We start from the raw sequence: 18,702 nt of genomic DNA, 5'->3' as shown, positions 1-18,702 counted from the left end.
GGAAGAAGAAACAACAAGCGACATGAACTTGAAGAAGAAGAAACCATCGCGATCTTGAAGAAGAAGAAACACGGGCAGCGGGTGTGTGTGTGTTACGTCGCCGTGGTTGTGTATGTGTGTGTTGTCGACGTGGTTGTGTGTGTGGTGTGGGGATGAAGGGAACGGGATAGGGGCAGCCATGGGAGGGGCTTTGAGCTCTTTGGAGAAGAAGAGAGAAAGAGAGGAAGGAGAAGAGGGGGGGGTGCGGGTAGTCTTAGGTTCTTTTGGTTTATTTTGTTTTGTTTTGTTTTTTTTATGAAAAATGAAAGAAAAGGGGGTTTGGGGTCTTTTGGTATGGATTGGGTTGACCCAGTTCGAAATGGACTGGGTCGTTTGGGAAGATTGGGCCATTTTTTGGGCCTGTGGCTTGAAATCGAAGAAGAGGCCCAATTCCGACTTTCTTTATATTTTCGCTCTCTTTTATTCTTTTATATCTCTAAAACTAAATTAAAAAATACTTAAATTATTATTAAGAACTAAATTAAGTTACAAAAGCGCAAATTAACTCCCAATAACAATTAATGCACAATTAAGTAATAATTAAGCATAAAATTGTATAATTGGACATTAAATGCTAAAAATGCAAAAGATGCCTTTTTTGTAATTTTCATTTTTTGTAAACAAATTTAATTAGTAACAATTATAGAATTAAATCCTACATGCAAATGCAACATATTTTTGTATTTTTTTTTATTAATTTAACAAATAAACATGCACAGACAAATACAAATAATTATCCAAAAATATCACAAAATCTCACAAAATTGCACACTAAGGAAAATCATTTGATTTTTGAATTTTTTGGGAGTAATCCTCATATAGGGCAAAAATCACGTGCTTACAGCTGCCCCTCTTTGCCCGGAGACACGAAGGGTTTTCGTGCAAAGATAAAGCGAACGATTTTTGCCCATCCGAGCACTCCGTGTGAAGCATTTTTGAAAAAGATTTAACCGAACCTTTGCTTCAAAGGTTTCCTACATATCCCTGGCTAAAGGGGAATCATGTTAATGTAGTTCGGGAAGTTTTGGTAGCTGGGACTACCGTAGGACTGCGATGTTACTACTGTTGCATGCTGTTATCACTGCTTACCGATCTCCTTGTTACACCGTGTTTAAAAGAAAACAAGAAGCTAGGCTAGACGGAAATTTGTTCTTGTTGCCTTGCTTTCTTTTCGGCTTGTGTTTCCTCCGGTGCTTTTCTTCTGTGAATTTGGGAATGATACTGGCCCTTTGCTTTTTTGAATACCAGTTTTCATCATTTTGCTCGGTCCGCTAGGGACATGGCTTTCTTCATCAAGCTTCTCGGCGGTTTCTCTGGGGATACGGCTTTCTTCATCAGATTTGTTATGCTGGGCGTGATTTAATGTTCACATGCCACTTCTTTCAAAACGCGTCCTTTCTTCTTTTTGACTCAGGCGCTTGAATTTGTGCTGGGACCTCTTGTTGCAACCGTCTGTTTCCCGGTGCTGGGGATTTTTATTGTTTCCTGCTGGGGATTCCTGTTGTAACCCTCTGTTTTATTGTCCTCTGACTTGGTCTTGAAATGTATGCCTCTGTTGTATGGGCGGGCTCCCAACTTCAATACTTGAAAATTAATGCTGAATGTATTCCTCTGTTATATGGGCGGGCTCCCAACTTCAATGCTCGAAATATAAAGACTGAAATGTATTCCTCTGTTATTATGGGCGGGCTCCCAACTTCAACACTTGAAAAGTAAAGACTAAAATGTATTCCTCTGTTCTTTGGGCGGGCTCCCAACTTCAATACTTGAAATGAAAAGACTGAATGTATTCCTCTGTTCTTTGGGTGGGCTCCCAACTTCAATACTTGAAATGAAAAGACTGAATGTATTCCTCTATTATATGGGCGGGCTCCCAACTCCAACACTTGAAATGAAAAGACTGAATGTATTCCTCTGTTATTATGGGCGGGCTCCCAACTTCAACACTTGAAATGAAAAGACTGAATGTATTCCTCTGTTATTATGGGTGGGCTCCCAACTTCAACACTTGAAATGAAAAGACTAAATGTATTCCTCTGTTATTATGGGCGGGCTCCCAACTTCAACACTTATAATGAAAAGACTGGAATGTATGCCTCTGTTCTATGGGCGGGCTCCCAACTTCAACACTTGAAATGAAAAGACTGAAATGTATGCCTCTGTTCTCTGGGCGGGCTCCCAACTTTAATGCTTGAAATGTAAAGACTGAAATGTATGCCTCTTTTATCTGGGCGGGCTCCCAACTTCAATGCTTGAAATATAAAGACTGAAATGTATGCCTCTGTTATCTGAGCGGGCTCCCAACTTCAACGCTTGAAATGTAAAGACTGAAATGTATGCCTCTGTTATCTGGGCGGGCTCCCAACTTCAATGCTTGAAATGTAAAGACTGAAATGTATGCCTCTGTTATCTGGGCGGGCTCCCAACTTCAATACTTGAAAAGTATGTCTCTGTTCTCCAGGCGGACTCCTGACTGCTAAATTTGAAATTTGAATGTCTCTATTCTCCAGGCGGACTCCTGACTTTTAAAATTTAAACTGTATGTCTCCGTTCTTCAGGCGGACTCCTGACATCAAACTTGAAAAGTATGTCTCTATTCTCCAGGCGGACTCCTGACTGCTAAATTTGAAATTTGAATGTCTCTATTCTCCAGGCGGACTCCTGACTTTTAAAATTTAAACTGTATGTCTTCGTTCTTCAGGCGGACTCCTGACATCAAACTTGAAAAGTATGTCTCTGTTCTCCAGGCAGACTCCTGACAACTTGCATTTATCCTAAACATGCGAACTTTGCAACCAAATTATATTCCCCTATGCTATTCATGATTATCTTGTATTTAATCGAACCGTAACTTGCATTTATCCTGATTAGTGCTTGTTTTTCCCTCCTGGAGAATTCCTCTTCAACAACTAACTTTTCTCCCCCTGCTCAATCAAAGAAAATTTCGTCAGTTTAAAACGGTGGTTAGTTGATGGCATTCTTGCTGAAAAATCCTTCCACTGCCTTGCTTTGTGTTGACTAATTTCCACGCACTGACCCTGAATCGCTTGACTTTCTGACCAACTTTTAAATTTCCCAACCTCTGGCGACCTAAATGTTTTACACCCCTACTGTTATTTCACTTTTCTGACCTTTTTGTTTGAGCTTTCGCCTTTCCCACGACATTCCCCAATCATTTCACCGATGAAACTTCCGTTAATTCCCTGTATTCCACTTGACATCAAGTTGTTTTTTACCTGCTCTAACCACGTTGTGCTTTACAATTCTAGAAGCTGGTAGTGAACTTTGAAGTCCTTTCTGCTTGCATTGAACAAAACTGGCACTGAAACATCTCAGCTAGATAAAACCCTCAAAAGAAAATGAAATGCAATGATTCTTGAGTTAAGGATAAGAAGAATCCAAAACCAGATGACTGTTTGAAAAGAAAAGGAAAAGAAACTTATCTGAGCGAGACAACTAGTACCAATGGTCATGACATGCATTTTGGATTAATCAGCCTAATCTGTCCAACCAAACAACTCTCAATTGCCGTACCTCATTGCCCAGAACTTCCATCACTTGTTTGATTTATCCAGACCTTAACCTTGTTTCCCTGCGGTACCGCGAAATGATTTCTATCAACAGACCTTTCTCAGTTTTCCATTTCTTATCTCACCTTCGCCTTGAGGTGCCCGTAAAGGTTTTCACCAACAAGACTCTCTCATTTATTTTTCTCTCAGCTCCCGTCGTCTTACGGTGCCCATGAGGGTCTTCACCCATAAGACTCTCTCATTTATTTTTGTTCTTCTTGCTCGAACCAGAGTGTTGCCCCTGTCGGGGGTTATTCCTACATGTTCATCTTGGCATTTCTCAAAACTGATCATGAGGTCTTTCTTTGGACCGTAATGTAGGCTTTTGGATTGAGTTAGAAAGAAAGGTATAAAAGGCTCAAAACAATTCAAATGGGTTCAAATTACAACTTTCGGAATCCAACTTTCATAACAATCACCACTTCTTCCCCAGTTCCTTGCTTGGGGATTTTTGGATTTCTATTTGGTATGACTGAACCTCGGAGTAAGGCTGCCTACGTACCCTTTCGGGATCAAGTCAAACGTAGGTCACTGTATTTACTTTTGTTGTTGTGATTTTCTTCCTTTCCTTTTCTTTCACTTTTCTTTCTTTTCCTTTTCTTCTTTTCTTTTTCTTTCCCTTTTTTTTTCTTTTCTTTCCTTCTTTTCTTTATGTTCGGCACCTGTGTTCTCTGATAGTGCCGCTGATTCCGAAAGAGGTGTATGAAAAATAAGTAAGGCTCGAAGGGGATAATAAGGGATAAGAGTGTTTGGATAGCAGAACAAAATGCCTTCATCTTTTCAATCTTTAAGATATGCCAAATACGAACAGATACATTCAGAAAATAAAGAAATCATACATAATATCTCTTGACCTCATCGGAATTGATGGTCATTTCTACACATTTTCCTTCCACATCTGTCAAATACAATGCTCCGTTAGACAATACTCTGGTTACTACAAATGGTCCCTGCCAGTTTGGGGCAAAGTTTCCTTTTGCCTCAGCCCAATGAGGCAAGATCCACCTCAGTACTAATTGCCCGACTTCAAATTTCCTTGGACGTACTTTTTTGTTGTATGCTCTTGCCATTCTTCGTTGGTACAGTTGGCCATGACACACTGATGCCAATCTTTTCTCATCGATCAAACTCAACTGCTCAAGACGGCTTTTCACCCATTCATCATCATCGATCTCAGCCTCTGCAATGATTCGCAGAGATGGGATTTCCACTTCTGCGGGTATTACTGCCTCGGTACCGTATACCAATGAGTAAGGAGTCGCCCCTACCGAGGTACGCACGGTGGTGCGATATCCTAACAATGCAAAAGGCAATTTCTCATGCCATTGTCTAGATCCTTCAACCATCTTCCGGAGTATTTTCTTTATGTTCTTATTGGCCGCTTCAACCGCACCATTTGCCTTGGGACGGTACGGAGTAGAGTGCCTGTGAGCAATCTTAAACTGCTCACATGTCTCCTTCATCAAATGACTATTAAGATTAGCCCCATTATCTGTGATGATTACCTTTGGGATCCCAAACCGACAGATGATATTTGCATGCACGAAGTCAACTACAGCCTTCTTGGTCACAGACTTGAATGTCTTCGCTTCCACCCATTTGGTAAAATAATCTATAGCTACCAAGATAAACCTGTGCCCATTTGATGCTGCTGGATCAATTGGCCCAATAACATCCATGCCCCATGCAACAAAAGGCCATGGCGCGGACATCGTATGTAATTCTGATGGTGGAGCATGAATCAAATCTCCATGTATTTGGCATTGATGACACTTACGCACAAAACTGATACAATCTCGCTCCATCGTGAGCCAATAATAACCTGCTCGGAGAATCTTCTTTGCTAGAACATACCCACTCATATGCGGTCCGCAAACTCCGGAATGCACCTCAGTCATGATAGTTGTGGCCTGCCGTGCATCTATACATCTCAACAAACCGAGCTCTGGCGTTCTTTTGTACAGTACTCCTCCACTAAGGAAAAACCCACTTGCCAACCGTCGAATTGTTCATTTCTGATCACCGGTGGCCTGCGTTGGATATACTCCCGCTTTGATGTACTCTTTGATATCATGGAACCACGGCTCTCCATCGATTTCCTCTTCTATCATATTACAGTAAGCATGCTGATCACGGACTTGAATCTGCAATGGATCAACATAGGCCTTATCTGGATGGTGCAACATTGACGCCAAAGTAGCCAAAGCGTCAACAACCTCATTATGAATCCTTGGAATGTGTCTGAATTCTATGGCCTGAAAACGCTGGCAAAGCTCATGTAGACACTGCCGATACGGTATAAGCTTCAAGTCCCGTGTTTCCCATTCCCCTTGAATCTGGTGTACCAGTAAGTCCGAGTCACCCATGACCAAGACTTCCCGTACACCCATATCCACAGCTAATCTCAATCCCAATATACATGCCTCATATTCTGCCATGTTGTTTGTACAGTAGAAACGAAGCCGAGCTGTAACGGGGTAATGCTGACCTGTTTCCGAAATAAGTACCGCACCTATTCCTACGCCTTTCATATTGGCGGCCCCATCAAAGAAAAGTTTCCATCCCGACTTCTCAGCTTGTTCTAATTCATCAATGTGCATTACCTCTTCATCAGGGAAATAAGTCTTCAAAGGCTCATAATCTTCATCAACGGGGTTCTCAGCCAAGTGATCGGCTAGTGCCTGTGCTTTCATGGCAGTCCGTGTCACATAGACGATGTCGAACTCTGTAAGTAAGATCTGCCACTTTGCAAGCCTTCCTGTGGGCATGGGTTTCTGAAAAATATACTTCAACGGGTCCAAGCGAGATATAAGGTAAGTGGTGTAAGATGACAAGTAATGTTTCAATTTCTGTGCCACCCAAGTTAGGGCACAACATGTCCTTTCCAGATGAGTATACTCGACCTCGTAAGATGTGAACTTCTTACTGAGATAGTAGATAGCCTGCTCCTTTCTGCCCGTAACATCATGCTGCCCCAGTACACAACCGAATGAACTGTCCACAACTGTCAGATATAGAATCAAAGGCCTCCCTGGTTCTGGTGGGACCAACACGGGTGGGTTTGACAAATACTCCTTTATCTTATCAAAAGCCTCCTGACATTCATCAGTCCATTTGACCGTGACATCTTTCTTTAACAATTTGAAAATTGGTTCACACGTTGCCGTGAGCTGAGCAATGAACCTGCTGATATAGTTCAGTCTTCCCAACAAGCTCATCACCTCGGTTTTGTTTCTTGGAGGTGGCAACTCCTGAATAGCTTTGATCTTTGACGGGTCTAACATACCCCTCCGGCTGACTATAAATCCCAACAACTTCCCAGATGGCACCCCGAAAGCACATTTCGCAGGATTGAGCTTAACATTGTACATGCGAAGCCTTTGAAAGAATTTTCTCAAATCTCTGACATGGTCGGATTGCTGTCTAGACTTCACGATCACATCATCCACATATACCTCGATTTCTTTATGTATCATATCATGGAAGATAGTTGTCATGGCCCTCATATAAGTTGCCCCAGCATTTTTCAAACCAAACGGCATGACCCGATAACAATACATTCCCCACGGCGTGATGAATGCCGTCTTTTCTGCATCTTCCTTGTCCATTAGAATCTGATGATAACCCGCATAACAATCCACAAAATATCCAATATCATGTTTGGCACAATTGTCGATCAGTATATGGATGTTTGGCAGTGGGAAATTATCTTTTGGGCTTGCCTTGTTAAGGTCTCGATAATCGACGCACACCCTGGTCTTGCCATCTTTCTTTGGCACATGCACGACATTGGCTAACCAAGTGGGGTACCGTGTAACCTGAATGGCCCTTGCCTCAAATTGCATGGTGATATCTTCTTTGATCTTCACACTTATGTCTATTTTGAACTTTCTCAACTTCTGCTTGACAGGGAGGAGTGCTGGATCAGTGGGCAATTTATGAACCACCAAATCGGTGCTTAGACCCGGCATATCATCATATGACCATGCAAAAACGTCTTTGTACTCATGCAATACTTTAATTATCTCCTCCTTGAGTTGTGGCTCCAAATGAACACTTATTTTAGTTTCCCGTACATTCTCTTGGTCCCCTAGATTAACTGCTTCTGTGTCATTTAGGTTAGGTTTGGGTTTTTCTTCAAAGTGACTTAATTCTTTACTAATTTCCTCATAAGCTTCATCATTGTTACAATCCACCCCATCATCACACTCGATCTCTTGTATTATTACTTCTGAACTAGATTGGATTTTAAAACTGGACTGAAGATTCCTCATGCATGTCATGTCATTGATATCAGCATAAAAAGAACTGTACAAAGAAAAGAAAAGAAAATGGAAAGAGAATTAGGGACGAAGAAAATTGCATTTCATTAAATGTAAAGACAACAAGGTTTTAACTCATCCAAACGGACGGAACATAGCAACTGGACTACAAACCCTGGAATAATCCAGGTGACAAAAAGGAAAACAAAACCCACTACCACGACTCCCTTCGAACTGGAAGAGGAGTAGCTTCCCAATTGTTGATGTTAGCACGTGGTCCGATGTACTGTATGTCTGCTCTGCTTGACCCTTCCCCGGCCTCAACCATGTTTACTTCAGCAAATACTTTCTCAAACACCTTATCCAAATTCCCATCCGCCTCAATTAACGAACATGACATCTTTGCCAATGACTGTTTCTTAATACTCGGTCTAACGAAGGACCTGGACAATCGAGGAATTGGTTTAGGGAGCACCCAAGCTTTCTTCTTCAATTTACGGGCCTTTCTGATATCTGCCGCTGTTGGTTTGAACCCTAACCCGAAGGTGTCCAGATTTTTGGGCAAAGACAGAGGTTGAGTAATGCCCTGCAGTTCAACCCCCAAACCCTTCCCGGGCACGAACCCGTTATTCAACATTTCTGACACTACCATGACGGTCGCAGCTGACACCCTGGGACATGGCATGCTTTTACCCTCAGGCACCCTGCTCACCGGAACCGTGTCGAGGATCTGATACACCCATGGCCCCTTATCATCTTCGGTCTCTATAAAGGGTACAATGGCATCATTCATGGCGCATGTGGGATCTTCCCCATGTAACACAATTTCTTGTCTGTCCCACTCGAATTTGATCATTTGGTGCAGTGTGGAGGGCACGACTTTTGCCGCATGAATCCACGGTCGACCCAACAAAAGATTATAGGATACTGCAGCATCCAACACCTGAAATTCCATCGTGAACTCGACTGGGCCAATAGTCAATTCGAGTACAATATCCCCTACCGTGTTTGTTCCCCCTCCATCGAACCCTCGAACAAAAATGCTATTTTTGCGGATTCTATCCTCATCAATCTTTAACTTGTTCAATGTGGATAATGTGCAAATATTAGCGCTCGACCCGTTATCGATTAGTGCCCGAGTAACCATTGAACCTTCACATTTGACTGTCAAATAGAGATCCTTATTGTGTTCTGTGCCTTCCATAGGCAATTCATCATCAGAAAATGCCACCCTGTTTACTTCAAAGATCTTGTTGGCAATTGTCTCTAAATGGTTTACTGAAATTTTGTCAGGCGCATGAGCCTCATTCAATATCTTCATTAAAGCTCGGCAATGCTCATCAGAGTGAATTAATAATGACAACAACGAGATTTGGGCCGGTGTTTTTCTCAGTTGCTCCACAATGGAATAATCTTGTCCTTTCATCTTTTTCAGAAACTCTTCTGCCTCTTCTTCTGTTACAGCTTTTTTAACTGGCACTGGATTGTCTTTTGCGCCTTTAGCGTTTCTCAACTCTTCGGGGGTGAAACAACATCCCGACCGGGTCAGTCCCTGTGCTTCACAACTTTCTTCCTCAATTTCCTTTCCATTGTATGTCACAACTACTAGGGCTGTGCATTTGGATCGGATATCCGAAATCCGATCCGACATACTCTATTTCGGATTTTCAGATTTCGGATTTTCGGATTGGATACGGATTATGTTTTATAAAATTTCGGATTTTCGGATTGGATTCGGATTGGCATGATTTTAATCCGATCCGATCCGAAATCCGAAATTATATGGGCCTATATATAAATAGTTAAATTCTTTAGGGTTAAATAACTTAACCCGGTTAAGTTAGTATACTATACTAATAGTACTATACTACCCTAAATACTATTCCTATTTCTCCTACCCTAAATCTTCTTTTCCGCCTCTTTCACTTAGGATCCGAGCCCTAGCTGTTCGTTCACCACTGAGTCGTTCACCTCCAGCCCTAGCTGTTCGTTCACCAGTGAGTCCGCCTCTCTTCTTCAAAGTTCATAGTGAACTGACCAGTCCAGGGTTCCGCTCCGCCTCTCTTCTTCAGTGTTCATACTGTTCCGCGGTTCCGCCTCTCTTCTTCAGAGTTCAGAGTTCAGTCGCCTTAGATTCCGCGGTTCTGCCTCTCTTCTTCTTCACTCTTTATCTCAGTGACTCAGTAGTCAGTCCTCTCAGTGTCGAAGTCTCAACTATCAAGCCAGTAAAGTAATCTTCTTCTTCACTATTAGTTACTATTGTTCATACTGTTTTTTCAATTTTTATGTATGTATCGATTTGTCTTTATGTTCTGTTTTTTATCTCTTTCATTTTCTATTCTGATTTTATTACAACATCTATTTCTGATTTTATTTAGGTTTTTTTCTATTACAACATCTATTTCTGATTTTATTTAGGTTTTTTTGTTTGTTTTGGACCTTTGGTAGATGGAAAACGAAACAGAGACAGTGAATGAACTTCAAATTGTTGAAACAGTTAGTGAAAGTAATGCTTCAACTGATTCAGATTCAACAACCAATAACATTAAATCTGAACCTGGTTCGAAGAAAAGAAAAATGGTTAAAGAAAGATCAATGGCTTGGCGCTACTTCAACAAGTTCACTGATTCCGAGGGTGTGAAAAAAGCGAGGTGCAAGTTTTGTTCAGAAGAATATGTAGCTGATACTAAGCATAGCGGCACAAGCAATTTGTTATTGCATATTCCCAAATGTCCGACCAATCCCTACAAGGCAGAAGGTAGCCAGACAACATTAGGTTTTCAGCCGCAAGGTCTAACAGGTGATGTTTCAGTTATCCCTTGGAAATTTGATCAAGAGACATGTAGGAGGGCTTTAGCTCGTATGATTATTAAAGATGAACTTCCTTTTATTTCTGTTGAAAAAGATGGATTTAGAGACTTTGTTAGAAGTCTTCAACCTTTATTTCATATTCCATCTCGTACTACTATGACTAGGGATTGTCTTGAGATTTACCATGAAGCTAGACTTGCTTTGAAGTCTATTCTTAAAGAATCAAAACAGAGAATATGTATTACTACTGACACATGGACTTCAATTCAAAGAATTAATTATATGTGTGTTACAGCCCATTACATTGACAATAATTGGAAATTACATAAAAGGATATTGAATTTTTGTCCAATTACTAGTCATAAAGGTCAAGATTTAGCTAGTGGTATTGCAAAGTGTTTACTTGAATGGGGAGTGGATAAAGTATTTACTGTGACAGTTGATAATGCGAGTTCTAATGATGTGATGGTTAGAGAGTTATCCAAGCAATTTACTAGATGGAACACTAACTTGATGGAAGGTAAGCATGTTCATGTGAGATGTATGACTCACATCATCAATCTAGTTGTTCAAGATGGGTTGAGAGATGGGAGTGTGTCTGTTGAACGAATAAGACAAGCTGTTAGGTACATTAGACAATCTCCCGCAAGATGGAAAAAGTTTAAAGAATGTTGTGATCTTGATAGGATAACTTCTAAAAAATCATTGTGCTTGGATGTTCCTACTAGGTGGAACTCCACATATTTGATGTTGAAGGTTGCTACAGTTTATGAGGAAGCCTTTACAAAGTATTGTGATATTGATTATGGTTTGATGTCATGTATTTCTAACTGCATTTGTGAGGATGGACAACCTGCAGGTCCACTTTTAAGTAGTGATTGGGATAGTGTAAGACGTATTGTGAAGTTTCTGGAAATTTTTTATGAACTCACCTTGAAAGTATCAGGTACACTTTATATTACGTCTAATGTGCACTTTCTTGAAATATGTGTTGTTGATTCTTCTTTGAAAGAGTTGATGCAAAATGAAGATGCTTTCTTGAGAGAAATGGCAAAGAATATGAAAGAAAAATTTGACAAGTATTGGGGGGATCCACATAAGATGAACAAAATGATTTTTATCTCATGTGTGCTTGATCCACGCCATAAGTTTAATACTCTTTCATTTGCACTTGGTTCTATGTTTGGAGAAACAGTAGGTTTGAAAATACAAGAGGATGTGAAAACATACATGGATACTTTGTTTAATGTGTATGCAATGAAAAATGGTGGTTCTGGTTCATGTCCATCTACTTCTTCTCCATCTTCTCCATCTTCTGGTCCATCTTCTCCATCTTCTTCATCATTGCTCTCAAAATTCATGCTAGATTTAAAGCAGCATAAGAAATGTGGCGGAGTTGATTCTAAAACGGAGTTAGATAAATATTTGGGTGAAGATGTTGAGGAAGACCATGAAAAGTTTAACATTCTGGGGTGGTGGAAGTTGAACTCACCTAGATTTCCCACTCTTGCTGAGATGGCACGTGATGTGCTAGCCATTCCGATTTCTAGTGTTGCCTCAGAATCAGCCTTTAGCACCGGCGGACGCATACTTGATCCATTTAGGAGTTCATTGACTCCTAGATTGGTTCAAGCTCTTGTGTGTGTCCAAGATTGGCTTCGTAATAAATCAACAACTTCGATTAAAATTGAAGAAGATTTAGATAATCTTGAACAACTTGAAGCTGGTAAGCCTATCTTATTACTTGTGTTTAATGTATACTTTATTTGTATGTTTATTTAGATTACTTCTAAACTAATTTCTTGTGTTACTATCTTATTATACATAATTTATGAATACGGGAAGAGAGCCTTGCATTGTCGACATATAGTGATGTTCCATTTGTTGTACAAGGCTACAAGCTCAGGTATTTCATTATACACTTGCTCTGAAAATGATCTTTGTATTGATTCATTATACACTTGCTCTCAGTCTCATGTATTTCATTATACAAGCTCTTTGTATTATACAGGTATTTCTGGACCATGAGCTATCTTTCTCTTTCTCTGAAAATGCTCTTTGTATTGTTTGAAATTGCAGATTTTTAACTTGTCTCACAGTCCTACTGAGAATCTGAGATTGAGAGCTACATTTGGCCTAGTTGCTGGTTTGTGTTGACTGTTGCGGCTTCCCAAAACATGGAACTTGGAACTCTTTTGTTATGTGTAATATTTTAAAGAACTGTTGGGACTTTAGTAGTTTTGTTTGTTTTATTTTGCTATGAAAATTTGGTTTGAAAGACAATTGATTGTGTTTTGTTTTGGGGTGTTCAGTTTGGTACTTTGGTTTACTGTCCAGTTGTGTTAAATTTCAGAAAAATTTCAGGTATTAATTTTTATGAGTACTTAGTTCAGTCAGTACTCAGTTGTGTACTGTAAAGTGTAAATTGAACATTCAGTACTGTAAATTGAACATTCAGTACTGTAAATTGAACATTCAGTTTAAATCATTTTGTACTGTAAATTGAACATTCAGTTCAGTCAGTTGTGTACTCAGTTACATGTAACAATGTTAAGTACTTAATTTCGAAGTTTACAGTTAAAACAAGTATTTGAAAAGTGATTGCTCAATTTGTATTTGGAAAGTAATTTCCAACATTTGTTTATATACTTCGAAGAAGTTCTGAAAATTAACAATCCGATCCGACAATCCGAAAATTTATCCGATCCAAAGTTTCAAATCCGATCCGATCCAATGTTAATTCGGATCGGATTCGGATTGCCCTTTTCAGAATCCGAAATCCGAAATCCGAATCCGAAATATGCTAAATCCGATCCGATCCGATCCGTGCACAGCCCTAACCACTACCTTGTCATATTTCCAGGGTACGACTTTGCTATCAACCATGGGTAACTGGACTACCGATTTTATGACAACCGGTTCTATATAGGCTCCTTTCACAACCACCACAGGCGCGGATGCTGACCTTGGTACCACTATCTTGACTGGCTCCTGCTTTTTCTCGGCCGCAAATGGTCCCTCTCCCATTACTAGCACTGGCTTGTCTTTTATTGCTTTTAACTGAACCACTGGCCTTGCACTCACTGTCTTTTCTTTGGTTTCGTAGAACGAATCACCATAACCACCTGCGAAGGTTTCTTAGGCTCTGCCCCCTTATGTATCAGTTCGATCATGTTGGCCTCATAATGCGCTGGTAACGGATTTTGATTGATGTTCGGGGCCTCTGGAGCCTGTACCTCAATACGGCGATTATCAATGAGCTCTTGGATTGCGTTTTTCAACTTCCAACATTTTTCAGTATCGTGCCCCGGCATCCCTGAGCAATACTCGCAGCTAACAGAGTGGTCCAGGTTTCTGGGAAGAGGATTTGGTGCTTTGGATTCAACTGGGGTCAGCATCCCCAACTGTTTCAACCTGTGGAAGAGAGAAGTGTAAGATTCTCCCAACGGAGTAATTTTTTTTTTTCTGTTTGGGGCCTTCTCATTTCTAAAAGCTTGGTTTGGGCGGAAGTTGGTTCCTGGTCTGTTAGCCCTGGGAGGTGGATAGGTGTTTTGTGGGTGTGGCTGTGTATTTTGGGGACTTGGTGTACGCCATTCCGAGTGCACTGGGGGTTGAGTGTAGGTCTGGGCGTGGTGAATAGAAAAATGTGGTTTTGGTGGTGGATAATAGGGTTGCGGTGGGCCATATGGGGTATATTGATAGTTTGGGTGGTGGGGTCTGGGTTGGTTGTAGTAGAGTGGAGGGTTATTGGTCCTGGACCAAGCACTAGCTTCAACTGCAACAACTTCTTCTTTCTTCTTCTTCCCAAGCACACCACCAGTACCGCTTTGGATGACCTGGGTGGTTGCTTTTAACGCCGAGTAGCTCAATATCTTGTTAGATTTCAATCCTTCTTCAATCATGGCTCCCATATTTACCACTTCATTAAACGACTTCCCGACAGATGTCACTAGATGACCAAAATAGGTAGGTTCCAATGTTTGCAAGAAGTAATCTACCATCTCACTCTCCCGCATGGGAGGATCAACCCTTGCAGCTTGTTCCCTCCAGCGGAAACCAAACTCTCTAAAACTTTCCCCAGGCTTCTTTTCTAGTTTCAACAATGACAGACGATCAGGGACTATTTCGAGGTTATATTGAAAATGGCCAATGAATGCCTGGGCTAAATCATCCCATGTATACCATCTGCCGGGGTCTTGCCTCGTGTACCATTCTAGCGCTGACCCGCTCAGGCTTTGCCCGAAATATGCTATCAACAACTCATCCTTTCCCCCGGCCCCTCTCATTTTGCTACAGAAACCACGCAAATGGGCTACTGGGTCACCGTGCCCCTCATATAAGTCAAACTTCGGCATTTTAAACCCCGCAGGCAACTGTACATCAGGAAAAGGGCACAAATCTTTGTAAGCGACACTAACTTGGTTTCCTAAACCATGCATGTTCCTGAAGGATTGCTCCAGGCTTTTGACTTTACGAATCACCTCCTCTTGTTCTACATTCTTAACCGCTTTCTCAACTTTTCCCGAGATTTCAAAATGGGGAGAGTAGACATATGGCTCAGGCGCTTTGAAAGTAGGTTCGGGACGGTAATATTGGGTGTCGTGAGCTTGGAATAGCGGCTCACTGGATGATCTATGTAGTGGTGCTGGGGGAGGTGCCACAAAGACGGGAACCATGGGTGGTGGAGGGTTTTGTTTGGAGGGTGGAGCTGGGGGAGCGTATGACGTGGTACCATAACCCTGGGCCTGATAAGGGAAAGCTGAAGATGCATGGGGAGTGGTAGGCTCCTGAGCTTGGGCCAAGGGTGGGATGTAAGATGGGTTGGCAGGATATAGTGGTGTTGGGTGTCCCTGCGACCATGCCTGATGCATTTCAGCCATTTGTGCTTTTAATTTCCTCATATCTTCTTTCATAGCACCCACATCTGTTACCTCAACCTCATTCGAAGGGTCTACGATGCTGATTTCCGAATCCTGCCCTGTCATTTTTACTTGATCTTTCGACCGGGTGTTGTATGGATGAGTTTCCAGAATTGCCAATCAATCAACCACCTGCCTAATATCACACATTTAGACAACCACTTTGTTAGCGATTAGGTCTTAACAGATTTAACAATCACACGTTGGCATGAATGCACTTATACAGTTATTCCTTTCTATTATGCGTTTGCCCGATTGCACGCGTCATCCCGGCATTTCATTCCTTGTTTCGTTTTTCTTCTCCTCGTCTTATCCCTCTCTTGTGCTTTTTCTTTTCTCTCTCTTGTTTTTCCGCTCTTTTCTTTCTTTCTATTTTTCTTGGTTTTCCTTATATTTTCCTTTTCATTCTTTTTGTTTTCTTTTCGGTTATGGTCGAATCCTATGGAGATTGCCTACGTATCATGATCCCGCACGAATCAAACCAAGCATAGTTCGTGAAGATAAATGTAAAAATAAGGGTGGAAATAAAATGCTCAACTTTCATTAATAAATAGACTCTTACAAACTCGACAACTTTTGTTTTGGAAAGAAACTAACAAACGCAATCTGAAAGCAAACAAAAAACTCTAAGCTTGCAAACATACTCAATCCAGAAAGATAACGGACGTACAAAAGACTGACTCAAAATGGTAGACATTCACAGACACGGACTATGCATATTCTAGTGCTTCAAACTTAGGTATCCGCAGGGCGTCGTTCGGCCTCGCCACGGGTCTAGGATCCAAATCCCTTTCAAGCTGCTCTAATTCATTCATGGTTCGCTTCACATAGATCATCACTGCTGAGACAAAAGTAGTACGGGTCATGTCTTCACAAACCCGACATCTCCTGATAATAGCATGAGCAATGGCTCTAATCCTGTCTTTTGTTTGCTTCTTTTCTATGAGCAAGCGTCTTATCTGATCGCTGCACGTCTTTAAAGCTCGGGAGTCTTGCAAGTGCTGGTCTTGCAGCTGTTGCACTTCTGCCTCCATTTGGGCTAACAAGTTGTAACAATGTCCGCTTTCAGTTTCAAAGTCTCTAGCCTGCCTAGCCGCTTTACCTTCAAGGGCAACTACTTTTCTCTTTAAATTGGCAACAATTTTCTCATGGTCCCTTTTCAACTGATTCAAGTATTGGCGACGCTCTTTGGTTTTTGTCGCCCACTGTGCTTTAAGTTCTGCCATGACGTTTTCAGCTTTTCCTAGCTCGTCCCGCCATTCTCTGACTTCGCCTTCCAATCTTTTTACCAATTGTTCATTGGATCGGCTCCTCGGTTGCTTATCGATGGTTATCTTCAACTGTCGGATTTGGGCCTTAAGAGCGTCATTTTCTCTGGCTAGTCTATTCTTTTAACCTTGATCCTTGGCAACCTATACACTGTTCTTGAATTTCAGACTCTCGACTTGTTGCTTTAATTTACCAATCTCAACTCGATAGCTTTCTTCATTTGCTAACCAATCCCACTGCTCTTGGGATGACTTGGCGAAATCTTCGAGATGAGGTCTTTTAGCCGGTCTCCCATATGCCACGTCACCTCTGAACCATTCGTGATACCCTGGAGCAATTTCCCCTCTGACCCTATCAGACACACAAGTGTTTGCCATCAGATATTGACACTCACTCCAAATTTGACGAACCTCTTCCTCGGGGAATCGACCGCCAGGACTAATTTCGACCACTTGGGTACTCAAATCTTCATCTCTCGGTATTACTTGATATCTACCGAGTTGCCTCAGAACCCGATACGGTGCATAAGGTTGTATGCTTTTGAGTCCCATTAACAAAAAATGCGGTCGGACTGCTGGCATATATATGACTTCCTCGACAGACAACCATCCAAACACCCACTGTATCTGGCTAGCCTTGAGGTTCCGAAATAATAATGCCCAAGCCGTGACTCCTTCCGGTAGACTAGCCCCTTTGATTCTCGTACAAAATTCCCCTGTACAAGTTTTCTCAACAAAGCCATAACTCAATAACTGAGAGCGCGAGCACAATTGCTCAATCATCCACATTTGTAACAATAAGTTACATCCCTCAAAAAATTTGCCCCCAGCTTTCCACGCAGTGAGAGCTCTGAAGATATCAGCCACAATCATAGGTGCTAAAGTGCTTTTCCCCATGGTTTGCAAAGTACTGACGATGCCTGCTACTTTCAAATCAATATTACCATCTTTCCTTGGGAATATTACGAGACCCAAAAAAGCTACCATAAATGTCACTCGCCTGTGTTCCTCCCATTTTTGTCGGCTATTTCTGCTGCAAAGCTTAAAGTCTGGATTATTGAACCCGCCCACATGGCCATATCTATCATACACGAAGCGGAAACTGCAGAAACCCTTTGCAAAATCTGAGTGATGAACTGTCCGGGGTACTTTCAAGGAATCCAGGAATCGATGTATGGTAATGGCCCTAGGAGAAATCAAGTATTTGAATCTCAATGGAGCTTGGTCACTTCCAATGTACCCCGCTATTTCTTCTATTGTTGGGGTGAGTTCAAAGTCTGAAAAATGAAACACATTATGTGCCGAATCCCAATGGGCGACCAATGCCCTGATGATATCCCCCCGAGGCTGAATGTCTAATAAATCCGGAAGGTCTTTCAAATATTTTCTCACTTCGTCTTGCCCTTCTTTGCCCAAATCATTCCACCACAATTGCAGCTCAAAAGGGATTTTGATCATTATTGAAAAATGCTCATTTATTGTCGTGCTCATCCTGCACATTTATTAAAGCGTTTAATCAAAAGAAAACTTTTATTTAACTCCACAAACTACTATCTATATTATCGACTCAAAATTAACCCTATATTTCAAATGAAGAACTCAATTCTTAATTCTAATATTTTTAGATAAAAGACCCGATATTGCGACACGGCCTTCCTGCGCCTCAGGGGCGAAAATTTTAAGGCTGTGAGGGTCAAAAATCCAAATAAGACCAAAGGTGGTTGTTTATGCAAAGTCAGCCCTCCGGTGCCCCGTTTGGGAATATTTGGCTATTTTTGACAAAAACAGCATCACTTGGTTTATTTATGACAAAAATTAAAATTTTGATATTTTT

The sequence above is a fragment of the Nicotiana tabacum genome, chromosome 7 (assembly GCF_000715075.1).
Source record: "Nicotiana tabacum cultivar K326 chromosome 7, ASM71507v2, whole genome shotgun sequence".
Classification (NCBI taxonomy): Eukaryota; Viridiplantae; Streptophyta; class Magnoliopsida; order Solanales; family Solanaceae; genus Nicotiana; species Nicotiana tabacum.
The sequence above is the reverse complement of the archived record's forward strand: the minus strand, read 5'-3'. Positions refer to the sequence as shown.